General features: G+C 35.0%; 1 protein-coding gene and 1 long non-coding RNA gene across 3 annotated transcripts in view; one reads left to right on the top strand and one right to left on the bottom strand.

Moving 5' to 3' along the window:
* LOC118740917 (afadin-like) overlaps positions 1 to 13522 on the bottom strand; it is a 167926-nt gene that overhangs the window by 125602 nt on the left and 28802 nt on the right. The window lies entirely within an intron of this gene.
* On the top strand, positions 10350 to 13246 carry LOC118740919. Its single transcript, XR_004993198.1, has 4 exons — positions 10350 to 10437; positions 11159 to 11496; positions 11846 to 12002; positions 12058 to 13246. It is a non-coding gene; the product is annotated as an uncharacterized LOC118740919 (long non-coding RNA).

Genomic DNA, 13522 nt, shown 5'->3' with positions numbered 1-13522 from the left:
AAAAAAAAATTTATCAAAAAATATTTTAAGCAAAAAAATCACTCACCGATTTTTAAAAAATTAACATCGTTGTTAAGGCGATTAAACCCCCTTTCGTCTAATATGCATATTTGTATACTTCGTACATAAAAATTTGAGAAAAAAGCACTTTAAAGGAAAAAATACCAATTTTTTCTTATAAAAAAAAACATTACAGAAAAATTACTATTTAGTAATACAATTGAATACCGTATTTAAATAAAACAGAAAATAACCTTTAATTTTTATATATAACCTGTTATGTAAAAAATCAAAAACCATGGTGTTTTTATATTTTTATATGTCTTACTGTATTACTAATTAGTAATTTTTTGGTTAAAATATTTTTTATAAGAAAAAATTGGTATTTTTTCCTCTTAAAAAAATGTATATGCCATATAAATAAGAGCAAAAGGCGGACCAAGTCTGTATTTTTACTTTTTTTGCTTTTTACATGCAATAGTTAAAAATAATTTTTTACCAAAGGTCCAATTTCGAACTTTGAAGGCCCATATCTCGATTTCGGAGGCTGACTCCGAAAAACGGAGAAATTACTTTTTTCACTTATGACTCAATCTCTTTAAAAAAGTTGGTTTGGTCCAATACCCAGCCGAGTGCTGTACAGTGTAATAAAATAATAGTTACAACAAAGGAACAAATTACAGTGACATTATTAAAATAAATAAAATTTAAATGAGGTATAACAACACGTCAAATTTGTTATCAAAATAACCCAGATTTTAACAATATTAAAGTTAATTTAAAGGTGGGTAATATACCCCTATACATACATACATACCAAAGATGAAAAACAGGTTTACAAAAGAAAATGATTTATAACAAACGAACTGATTTTATTGTTGCTTAATATAATTACCCTATACTCTTCTTTAAGTTTGTATATACAAAATATCCAATTTTTGTTGCGCGCTGCTACAGAGATTAGTGGTATAAATTACTGTTATTATATATGTTACTTATTCATCAATTTTATTAAATCACTGTCCTTTCAAAACATCAATTCAGTAAAATACATCAGACAAAATATACAGAAGACAGTAATTTTCTGAACTATTTATTTTGAAAGTGGCATAAGTCACTTTATCGTAATGGAAAATGGTGATTTTTCCATGACTATACGAAATTATCCTAAGATATCAAATCCAAGCAAATCTTCTCGAATGTTAGCATCAAACGTATTAAATAGCAAAGAAGAACAATGAGAAGAAATTAAATAGCAAATATATGGATTCAAAAAAAAAAGTGACTTATGCCACTTTCAAAATAAACGGCTGATATATCGAGCTATTCAACCTTGACATTTTGCAGCAGAAACTATTAGTTAAATATAACATTTTATTCGAACTATTGAATTAAGGCTGTCCAACGTTATCCCAACCCGAATTTTAGCTTTAGTCGAACACATTACGGAAAACACGCGCTCAACAAAGCAAGGGATACAATACAAAGTGTTGCCACATCAAGATTAAAGCTCAAATAGCACAACCCACTTTTCACATGCTTCGACGGGCAAAATATTACGAACGCATTTGCCAAACATCGATTTGAAGGGAAATCCAAGGCGATTTCCTAAATTTTACGCGAAGAAATCCAAAAAGAAGGCCAAACTGGCGCTAAATCACTCAACCTGGACACTCTGTTCGCAATCATACTGTCGCCGGCAGCGACGTACACCGATCGTTGTCCGTATACCCGTACGTCATTAGCGATACCGCCCGTCGCGTCTTGAACGCAAGGTTGTAAGTACTCTGGTCACAGGGCCGCCTTTGTGTGTCCGGCGTAAATACTTACACTAAATTATCTATTAGGGCTATTCGCGATTCGGTGCATAAGAGCTGACAAATTTATGCAATTGCAGAAATATGCCATGGATTGTGAGCGACCTTTATTAAACTGTCATGGTAAAGCTTTTGCAAAACAATTTTTGTGCATCAGCTTTGGTTTTGTTTATGAATGCAATGCATAGCATTTTTATGCTATGTATTTTCGGTATAATAAATAATTTGCAATACAAATTTGCAATGCAATGATACTAGGCCACTTGCACCGGATCGCGAATAGCCCTAATGTCTTTTTTATCGCTGGGGAAGTAGGAACTCCGCCCGACTCTCGATTGACTCATAGAATGCTTTACCTCACTCATAATGGATCAGTCATAGGAAATTACTCTGTTTAAGGTCGGCGTTATGTGGAAATTTAGTTTGGCAAACTGCACGCAATTGCTGTTGCAGCAACCTCGGAGAGAGTGAGTTTGACGACTCTCACAGCAAACAAATTTGGTTGGCCCAAACAGCAGTAAAATTAGTGTTGCCATATATAAAAAAATTTTGATAACTGTTGTTATACACAAAAATTGCAGCGATACCAAAAGATAGAACATAATTTATGCCGTAGGAGCTTCAAAGCTAGGGCACATTTAAATAATTGCCTATACAATATCATAGAAATAATAATTTGTACACGATATGTACGCATGAAAACCACAATCAACGTGCAACCCTGTGCCAAACTCAACCACCTCCGAGCAAAGTAAGCAGCCGCCACTTAATTTGACAAACATAACACCGACCTAACAAAATACTAAAATTTAAAATTACGTATCGACGTTTTAAACCTTCTTCGTTTTTTAATGTTATCTTTACCATAATTTTTGTTGTTATTACCGCGAATTTGTGTCTACAAAATTTAGGGTGTGTTATAGTTTTTAGCACAAATGAAACCAAGCATGTCACAACGGCATGTCAAAAGAAAAAAGAACACAACTGTTATAAGTTGAACCTCGTTGAAGACGACACACATGCGGCAAAGCAAGAATTGGGGATGCATTGCTTGGGCTTAGTTGCCTTCTTTCCAAGTATGCTATTACCGTATACGACCCGGCTTTCTTGCCACCTTAATTATAAATTCATTTATTTGTGTGTGAGTGTGTGGTTTTTTTGTTTAATAGCCGTCAACGGTTACACTTAGTTGATCACAAATGAGCAAGATACCAAATAATAGCGAATTGTTTTTATTCTATGCTTCCGTTTGCCGTTCATTGCGAAAAGTTGCTCAAACACTTTTTGAAGTCTTCTGTGGCAGACAGCCGGTTTACATGTGTACATGGTCGAATGCAATCGCAGTATTCTAATGCCATTGCGACCCATATACATATGTACATATGAATGCATCCGAGGTCGCACCCACCCATTAAATGTTTATTTTTACTCATATACACCCCTGGTCATAATAATAGGTACACGACCTTTTTAACAGTTTTGACAATTTTTCTTTTGTATGTTTAATGTTCATTAATTGTTTATAACTATACCGTTCGCCCGATTTTCAAAAGTGAGATGTCAAGTTAAAATGCTGGGTCTGTAGATGTGCAAACTGGTTTTAGGTTTTCGAAAAGAGTTGCCACCTGTTGAACAATTGAACACAAACTATTTAATAACACAGGTCCACAAAAAAAAAACCCCGATGAAAGGTTCCTTTGACCAAACCTAGACTAATATAGCAGAGAAAAAAGATGCCGCCTACAGGGCCACGCTGCGATCGGGCGCAACGTGCGCTATGTGGGACCGCTATAGGGATCTGAAGAGGGAAGCGAGACGTATTTGCCGCAACAAGAAGAGAGAGGCCGAAATACGTGAGTGCGAAGAGCTTGAAATGCTGGCCGACAGGAGGAATGCCCGAAAATTTTACCAGGGAGTTAGGCGACTTACGGAAGGTTTAAAGACCAGGGCGCACTCCTGTAAGAACAATAATGGCGACCTAGTAACTAATGCCCAGAGCGTACTTAAAATATGGAGGGAACACTTTTCCGCCCTACTAAATGGTAGCAGCACGGAAAGATGTGGAGAAGAAGAACCCGAGCCCGCAGTCGATGATGACGGAGTCGACGTTCCACCGCCTGACTATGACGAGGTACGTATAACAATAACGCGGCTGAAAAACAACAAAGCCGTTGGAGCTGACAGCCTGCCAGCTGAGCTATTCAAGCACGGCGACGAGTTGATAAGGTGTACGCATCAACACTTGTACAGAATATGGTCAGATGAACTCATGCCCGACGACTGGAATTTAAGTGTGCTCTGCCCAGTCCACAAGAAAGGCGACCCCGCCATTCTCGCCAACTACCGCGGGATCAGCCTTCTAAGCATAGGTTACAAGGTCTTATCGATCGTATTGTGTGAAAGACTGAAGCCAACCGTCAATGAACTGATTGGGCCTTATCGGTGAGGCTTTAGACCTGGCAAATCCACCATAGACCAGGTATTTACAATACGCCAAATCTTGGAAAAGACCCGCGAGAAAAGGATCGACACTCACCACCTATTTGTCGACTTTAAAGCCGCGTTTGATAGCACTAAAAGGAGTTACCTATACGCCGCTATGTCTGAATTTGGCATTCCCTCAAAACTCATACGGCTGTGTAAAATGACGTTGAGCAATACCACCAGCTCCGTCAAAATTGGAAAAGACCTCTCCGAGCCGTTCGCCAAAAAAACGGGGTTTGAGACAGGGCGACTCCCTTTCATGTGACTTCTTTAATCTGATGTTGGAGAAAATAATAAGAGCTGCAGAACTGAACCGCTCAGGAACACTTTACTAGAAGAGCGTGCAATTGCTGGCTTATGCCGATGACATCGACTTCATCGGTAACAAAAACCGCGAAGTCTGTTCTGCCTTTTCCAAGTTGGATAGGGAAGCAAAGCGAATGGGTCTGGTGGTAAACGAGGACAAGAAGAAGTATCGCCTGTCATCAAACAAACAGTCAGCACATTAGCGCCTTGGCATCCACGTCACTGTTGACAGTTACAATTTCGAGAAAGTAGAGAATTCCGTTTACTTGGGAACCAGCATTAACACCGATAATAATGTCAGCATTGAAATCCAACGTAAAATCACTCTTGCCAAGTGCTACTTTGAACTGAGTAGGCAATTCAGGAGTAAAGTCCTCTCTCGACGTACGAAAACCGCGCTATATAAGTCACTCATCATGACTGTGCGGGTATATGGCGCTGAAGCATGGACAATGACAACATCCGATGAGGCGGCTCTCGGAGTGTTTGAGAGAAAGATGTTGCGGAAGATTTACGGGCCTTTACGCGTTGGCGACGGCGAGTACCGCAGACGATGGAACGATGAGCTGTATGAGCTTTACAACGACATGGACATAGTGCAGCGAATTCAAATACAGCGGCTCCGCTGGCTTGGCCATGTCGTTCGAATGGACACCGACGCTCCAGCTCTGAAAGTATTCAACTCGGAACCCGCTGGTGGTAGCAGAGGAAGAGGGAGGCCCCCACTGCGATGGAAAGATCAGCTGGAGAAGGACTTGGCTTCACTTGACGTTTCCAATTGGCGTCAGTTGGCACAGAGGAGAAACGACTGGCGTGCTTTGCTGAACTCGGCCAAAATCGCTTAGGCGGTTACAGCCCCAAAAAAGAAGAAGAAGAAGGAGACTAATATATGTTTTTGGGATCGCTGAGCATGAATCTGAAGTTCGTTTTGCTCCATCACGTCTAGATTTTTTCCTGACCTCAAAAAAAACCTCGGATTTGCTCTGTCACGTAAAATTCGAGATGTTTTTTGAGATTAGAAAAAAATCTAGACGTGATGGAGCAAAACGGACTTCATATTCGTGTTCGTGTGGCCAAAGGAACCTTGCATGGATTTTTTTTTGTGCTCCTGTGTAATCAATGCCATCATGTCCGCACCGTTAGTTTGATCTTCTGAAATGAATGGTCAAATTAAAAGCCTTGGACTGTAGATGTACAATAAGGTTTCGCTTTTTTGAAGAGTTGCCACCTTTTAAAAAATTATATGCAAATTATTAAAAAAAAATAAATCAATTATTACAAAATGGGTATCAATCAAAATCGTTTTGAAAAGCTTTGTTTCCTAGGGTGACAGGTAATAAGGTCAATGGAAATAAGGTCAATTGACTTTATTTCGCACCTTTTCAAAAGCGAAATAAAGTCAACAAAAATTTGGAAATAAAGTCATTGACGCTATTTCCCCATTCAAATGGAAATAGCGTCAACAATGCTTAAAGTATGTCGATTCATAGAAAAAAATGTTGTTCTTACAATAAGCATTGCCCCGTAAGTGTTGTTTTTTAATAGATGAAAAAGGCTTTTGCCAAATCCTCAGTGTTGTGATATTAATCCACACACAATCATGAACTACCTCCAATTGATTCTATTAAAAAAAGAATTTAAATTACGAATATGTAAAAACACGATGCGAAAAACTAAAAGCCTGCGCACAGCTGAAATACGAGAAATATTTGAAGAAAGAGTGGAGAAATGATCCATAACTTGCAAAACATTTTTCGTTTCTACAAAAATAAAGCGAACACTATTAAATTGAAGAAACAGTGCATGTTCAAAAACCCCGGAGGAGCACTGAAAGAATTCTGTGTTTTAAATTGGCATATTTTGAACGAATTCGGAATGTCTAAGGTGGAAAAGAACCCAACCTTTCTATAAGGAAGCAATTATAGAAAAAGAATTTTCTTACACTGTGGTTATGTCTCCGCCAGCAGTCATTTAAAAGCAGCTAAGGAGAACGACGACACTATTTATTAGATGGCACATTCAACGAGCCAATGTGCCAAAATGCGGGTATAAATAATTATTGATTATTTAATATCGCAACCGAGATCATATAAGTTCATTGATTGGTTTTCACACACTTTTGAAACACAAATTATATGCTTTTTTACTGCAGACAAGTTGTTGCCTCAAAACACAGCAGAAATCTTCCAATCAGGGCCAACTCTCCTTAGTTATGAGGTGCCATATTTAGGATAAAAAAGTGCCAAAATGTGCCAAATAGAAAAATAAAAGTTCCAAAAAAGTGTGATTCCTTTTAATCATTTACATTTAGCAATAAAATAGCCTTTATAAATTAGAAAATATGAGTTGAGAAAAAGAAGTGCACGCAAAGGATTTCACAAAAATGTATTGAAATGTTATTTTTTTTACAAAAGTGCCATTTTGGCATTTTGTGCCAAATTGAAAAATTAAGTGCCATTTGAAGTAAAATAGGAACAAATGGCACGGTTTGAGCCAAGTTGGCATCCCTGCTTCCAATAACTTACAAATATAAAAATGTGAAATATCGAGGGCTTGAATTCATTATACCCTCTATCTGCAATTTGCACAAAAACTAATTTGTGATTTTAGAAACCATCTGGGACTTATTACCTGTCGTTATATAAGGTAGCATTAATATCACTGATGACAGTTAAAGCTTATGTGGATTTTTATATCAGAATCTCATCTTTGTGAAAAGTGAGCAGATAGGGGTTATTATTGAATATAAGCCCTCGATTCTTAAAATATATAAAAATTTTATTTCAACGTATACAAAAAATAAATCTACCTGCGCTACAGCACGTCGGGAGACGGGGAGGGGGCCGGGGGGCCGCGGCGTAGCGTGACGTGGTGTGCGCGCCGGTCGCCGCCGCGAAGTTAAGCAAATTTAATGTTTGAAAGAGAAATAAGGTCAATTGATTTTATTTCGTTTTTAAAAAGGTAATAATGTCAATTGACTTTATTTCGCACCAGGGTGGGAAATAAAGTCAATTGACCTTATTTCCGTTGATCTTATTACCTGTCACCTTGCTTATGTATGATTTTACAAATACAGTTGCGAACATTGGAACACAGACAGATAAAAGGAAGGTACCAGAGCGGCATTTCATCATGTGAATTCTTAATATTATTGGCTTATTATTCGTGATAAATATATATGTATGTATAATATATAGTTTGGAAAATGTTATGAGTGGTACCATATTCCGAATCATTTTCCAGAATTCAAGAAAAATTATCAAAACGGTAATAAACAACATTTGCGGAAAGGAAAATTTTTAAAGAACTCTCTTCTTCATAAGGTGGAACCGAAAATCCAATCGTGGGCCTTTTGCATATCTGCTAGCCCTTCAAATATGAATAGCATATATGACTGCCAATACATTTCTTTAATCGAATTAAGTTCTAGAGGATGTTTGGTGCAATGTTATCGAAGCAGAACCATTACCTAATTTTATAAATCTTATGTCGCAGCGCGCAAGGGACTTATAGAAAGGGAAGAATCTCTGCATGATATCATCATAAAAAAAATTTTCTGAATTTTTAATTTTTTAAAAAATATGGTCTTAATTTATTACAACCAAAGTTATGTAAATATTATTAAGTTGCCTAACCTAACCAAAATTTAAAAACGCCTAAAAATACGAAAATGCATGCTTTTATGATAGTCTTGATTTCAATGTCCGGAACTATATATTGGAAATACAAATGTGATTTGACTTAAAGAATGTGAATTTGTGGTTGCCACATCCAACAAATTGTATTTATTGATCAATATTATTGAAGATATAACGAAGATTTAACTTAAATCTACTGCCTTTTGTGATTTAATTTTATATGGTAAATCTCAAAAGATTTAACGTTAAATCTCGTCAGAGGGCTAAATCTTCATTAAATCTCATAATGGAGACATAGAATAACGCGCATCATGAAGCATGCATTTTAGGGTGTGCAGTTTTATAGGCAGTTATATTTTACAGCTACATCCAAATGCAATAAGTTAGTGGGCTATTTTCAGATCTCAAAACCCCGACACTTGGATATATCTCAAAAACTGTTTACTTTTTTGTATACCAATTGCGTATTCGGTTTCAGCAGAAAATTCTTCATAAGAATTCATACAAAAATGTCGCGATTATCCGACTATATCCACAGAAAATTGTAAATGAGTGAGTGCACTTTTTTTCAGATTTCAAAAAGCCGAAACTGGGCTATATCTCAATAACTGTTCCACTTTCTTATAATTTGATTTCGTACTCGGATTCAGCAAAAAATTTTACATTAGAATGCATATAAAAATGTCGCAGGTGGGAAAATTTTTTCATTTCTGTAAACTTTTGTTATTGCTGACAAAAATGCATGACGTTATATTATGGAAAACTTGTAGTCCTTTCGCTACGCCCATTAAAAATTATATATCGCTGGAAAGTTTAGAAAATAAGCTACCGAAAAAAAGCCAAAGGCCGGAGATTGGTACATTGTTTAACTCTGGAAGTGCTTCGCTCTTTTGACCTGCGGGCTTGTTAGTCGAAACGACTAACACCAATTTTGAATTGAAATAACAAACTTAAAAGAGTTAAAAACGAAAATACATTTTATGAATTTTAGTTCTTTATAGTTTTTCAAACACATAAACAAAGTATTACATACATATTATTTTCTCTGTTACATATAATCAACAAAATGGTAAATGACTTCAGAGAGAGGTACGAAGCGAAACACGATTTTTGTTAGTCGAATCGACTAACGAAGCACATCCAGGGTTAAAAAATTCAACAACATTTTTTTATTGCAAAATACACGGGAAAAGTTCTAGTAAGTATGTCAGCAATTTTTTATTCTCAATCATAAATTTAAAAAAAAACGTGTGGCTAAGAAAAAGAGCTGAAAGAGCCGCGGTAGAAAAAAAAAGTTTTTTACTCATTGGTTACTAGTAACCATAGAAACAACGTGGCTATTCTTTTATGTTCCTCCATTTTCGGAACATATTTTTGGCTAGTACTTAGTTACTCGACGCTCAGCGACTATACACTGAGGGAAAAAGAGCCTTGTAAAAATAACACTGATCGTTGACAATATTACATTTTGCAATGTTGAATGATTATTATTTGAATTAAACTCTTTTCTAGTCAAAATAAACATTTTGTAGTTGATCTAAATAAAAAAATGTCAAAGTAACACCGATTCATTGTAAAACTCAATTAACAACGTAACTGATTTCATTTTAACATCACCTTTTTTGTTTTGATATGGTTACATTGTCAAATCAAAGTGGCAATGCAGTTCACCTCACGCTAAATGGCATACGGCTGCTTGCAAAGCAAAAACAAAACACACAGCTAACGGTTATTCGTTTACTTGCTTTTGTTGCGCTTTCTCACTTTCGGCGTCATTTCAATTATTGAACAATTTTATTTGGTGAAGAATATTTGACAAGACTAGTTCAGAGGATTAACAAATTATCAAATGGAAAGCGTGCCCCTTTTTGGTGACGTTATTTATGCGGTGGATGGCGAAATAATTAATATTTCGAATGTGCCATGTTTAAGTAAGGGGGAAAGGGTGATGAAAAGCTTAAATCTTTCTTAAAAGACTTTGAGCTGGAAAATGTTTTTGACTACTTAAAATGTAAGTGATTGTGCCCGTTTTATATTTGTGCCGATTTTATATTTTGATCAATATTGCAGCGGCGAAAGTGACTTATGAAAGCTTAAAATATTTAAGAAAGGAAGATCTAAAAGAAGCTATTCCACCATTGGGTCTTAGAGTGCAATTCCGGGAAAAGCTGCTCATATAGAAAAAGCAAACAGTAAGGCAAATTTTAACATACACGGATGATCACAACTTAGCGAATGGTGACTTTATCTTTTTAAGATTTACAACTTCTTACAAGTTAAAATTTGTCTGCTAATTTTTTATAACCATAACCATATGAATCAAAGTTTCAAACTAATTGCAAAAGTTTAACAACTTCTCATCAAAATTTTAAACTTTGTAACCAAAATTTTTTTAAAAGTTTTCGGTATGCTATTTGTAACCCATTAAATTCGTTTGAGGTGGCTACAAATTTATGTTTATTTTTTTGCAGAAGTTTTTTACCAGTTTTTCTCAAATAACGAATGCAATTACAAAAAATTGCGTCGCATGTTTTATTATACTAAAACTTCATGGGCTATAAAAAGGTATACCCAAAATATTTTGGAAATTCTGGTTGAAAAGTTTGAAATTTTTATGAAAATTTAGTATTTAGTTTAAAACATCGATCCATATGTTTGTAGCTGTAGCATGAACAATATTTTTACACAAAAGTATAAACGAAGTTTTACTTAATACATATTGTGAGTTTAAAAAAATATCTAACCATTGGCTCAGTTGTGGTCATCAGTGAACATAAACGTTGCAAACATTGCAAACTAGCACTCACTTTTGATTGCCAGTGTATATAGTCAGCTTCAAAAATATTAATACCCTGACGTTTTGAAAATTGTGTTTGTTTATATTTTCCATACACCATTGACCATTGTGGTCAGGAATATTATTACATGCCCCGCGAAGGGAAAAAAAATCCAAGTGGAAAATTTTACTATAAGTTTGTCAACTGTCGGCAACTGGCAAAAGACATTTTCTTCCCTCACCTTGCATCGACGACAGTGCATTAAATACCACCTCGTCTGAAGTAAATGAATTAGATGATTCAGTTATAAATGCATTGAAAACGTCACTTAGCAGAGAAAGCGCGAATTGGAACGAAGTTTGTGACAAGTGGTCAAAAACATTCCAAGCCAGACAGTACGATCTGAGAAGCTTAACAAACATCGACTTTTTAAAAGCATGGCCCAAACTATCAGATTCAAGAGCACCTGAACTGGTATTTAAAACATACATATGTACATATATATCGTCGCTGCGCCAACAAAAACCATTATGTGATTTTTGTAAATTTCTTTATTGCATTTGTTATTAATACTTTCTATTGGAAACATTTCTGCATTTGCGGTTTTTTATAACTGTTTGTGATTTAGAAGTGATCAACAACAATGTGCTCGCAGTACTAAAAATACTCTGTAAAAAATACATTTTTTTTTGCTCTCCTGAAAAGTTACATATGTTGGCGCGGCGACGATATATGGGCATACCTCTGGAACTTTTCATTTTATTACTTTTGATTTTTTTAGTATTTTTTATTTTATTAATATTTTTTGATTTTTACTGTTTAGATCAAAATAGATTTCAATCTCCTGTATCCATCGAAGCAAGACTTGTATTCAAAATGGGAGCACTTCAAATTAAACATTCTGCGCTTTTACGAAACTCGCATAAGTAATGAAAATTGCAAACAAATGTTTTTATTGGCAAAGTCCTTAAAACACATAGGTAACTAAATTACATTTTTTCCTTCGTTTATGTTTACTAATAAAAATACTTTTAGACACTCAGGATTGCCTAATTTCGACATTGCTAATTTCAGTACTGCAAACCGCTTCAAGATTTGTTAACACTACGGGAAAATTTACCAAGAAAATCACTATTGTCGATGCACAGGAGAGCTTCATATTGCGTCAGGAATCAGTAAATGACTATCAAAGAAGAGTTGACGAAATCATTTGCAAGTATTATTCTGCTAAAACAACGATTCAGCCATTTTTAATAGTAGTAGGACCTGAAAATGAGCTTAAAGATTTTTTTTAGTTATTTTGACAATACGTTATACAAATTCAACTCATTTATTGAGAGCTTAGACTTGTGCTTTAAAATATTTCATGTTTTTTCCTTAAATATCCTCAAGGATGTGAATTAGTGTGGGTCTTTATACAAAACTACTTTTATGACATAACAACAGAGTTCGATTCCAAATCATAGAATATAGTTTCACTTATAAACTTCTTAAAAACTGCTTAGTGCTTAAATTGTTATTTAACGCAATTTATAATTTTGCATTTATATGTAATTTAATTCTGGACTGCCAATGTTTGTTTGTTTTAAGTGTCGTAAAAAATTTTCTGAATCAATGGTTTTAATTCATCACTTTAAATTTAATCATTTATTGACAACAAAATTTCTAAAGCTTAAATGTGTTCAAAATGATTGTAATCAAGTGTTTACTAATTTTTCCTCCTTTAGAAATCATGAAGGTGGCTTAGAGGAAGAAGTAGAATGTGGTACTGTCAGACCTATAAATTTAACAAAAGTTGACTACTTTTTAAAAATAGTACAAACTGAAAACATTGATTATAGAAACGTTAACGTTTTAGAAGAAGCTATATATCAAGGTACAAAATATAAAACCGGTTATTACTTGGCTTACAATGACAATGGGCTAACTCTATGTAAAATATAGAATTTTCTGTATCAATCCTCAAATCTATATGTTTTATGTAACCCAATTATTCTAAAATCATTTAGTTCCCATTTTCAATCATATGAAGTGGGAAATAGAATTGATGAAATTCGAATTATAAAAATATCACTTATTGTAGAATTAAACAGACTTAACTTTTTTACATACCGTCATGCTCAACTAAATAAGTAAGTGACATTTTGGCCAGTTTGGCTATGTTTCTCCTGTTTACAAAAATAATAAACATTAAATATTATTTTTGTAGAAAAGTCTAGCTCATTATAGAGTGGCTATTATAATAATACGCCACATATTGACAAGTTTTGACTAAAATTGTATTCTAATTTTGATTATTATCTTTTTTTAATATAGCTTATTCTTTAACAACAACCGTATACTTCTTCTTCTTCTTATTTGGCGCTGTAACCGCCTAAGCGATTTTGGCCGAGTCCAAAACAGCACGCCAGTCATTTCTCTTCTGTGCTAACTGACGCCAATTGAAAATGCCAAGTAAAGCTCGGAACACTTTGACGACTGCAACTTCACGACGTAACGA

This window comes from Rhagoletis pomonella, unplaced genomic scaffold (genome assembly GCF_013731165.1).
Source record: "Rhagoletis pomonella isolate Grant_MI unplaced genomic scaffold, Rhpom_1.0 Rhpom_scaffold_00006, whole genome shotgun sequence".
NCBI classification, from domain to species: Eukaryota; Metazoa; Arthropoda; class Insecta; order Diptera; family Tephritidae; genus Rhagoletis; species Rhagoletis pomonella.
Note: the sequence above shows the minus strand (reverse complement) of the source record. Positions and strands in the feature narration are given on the sequence as shown.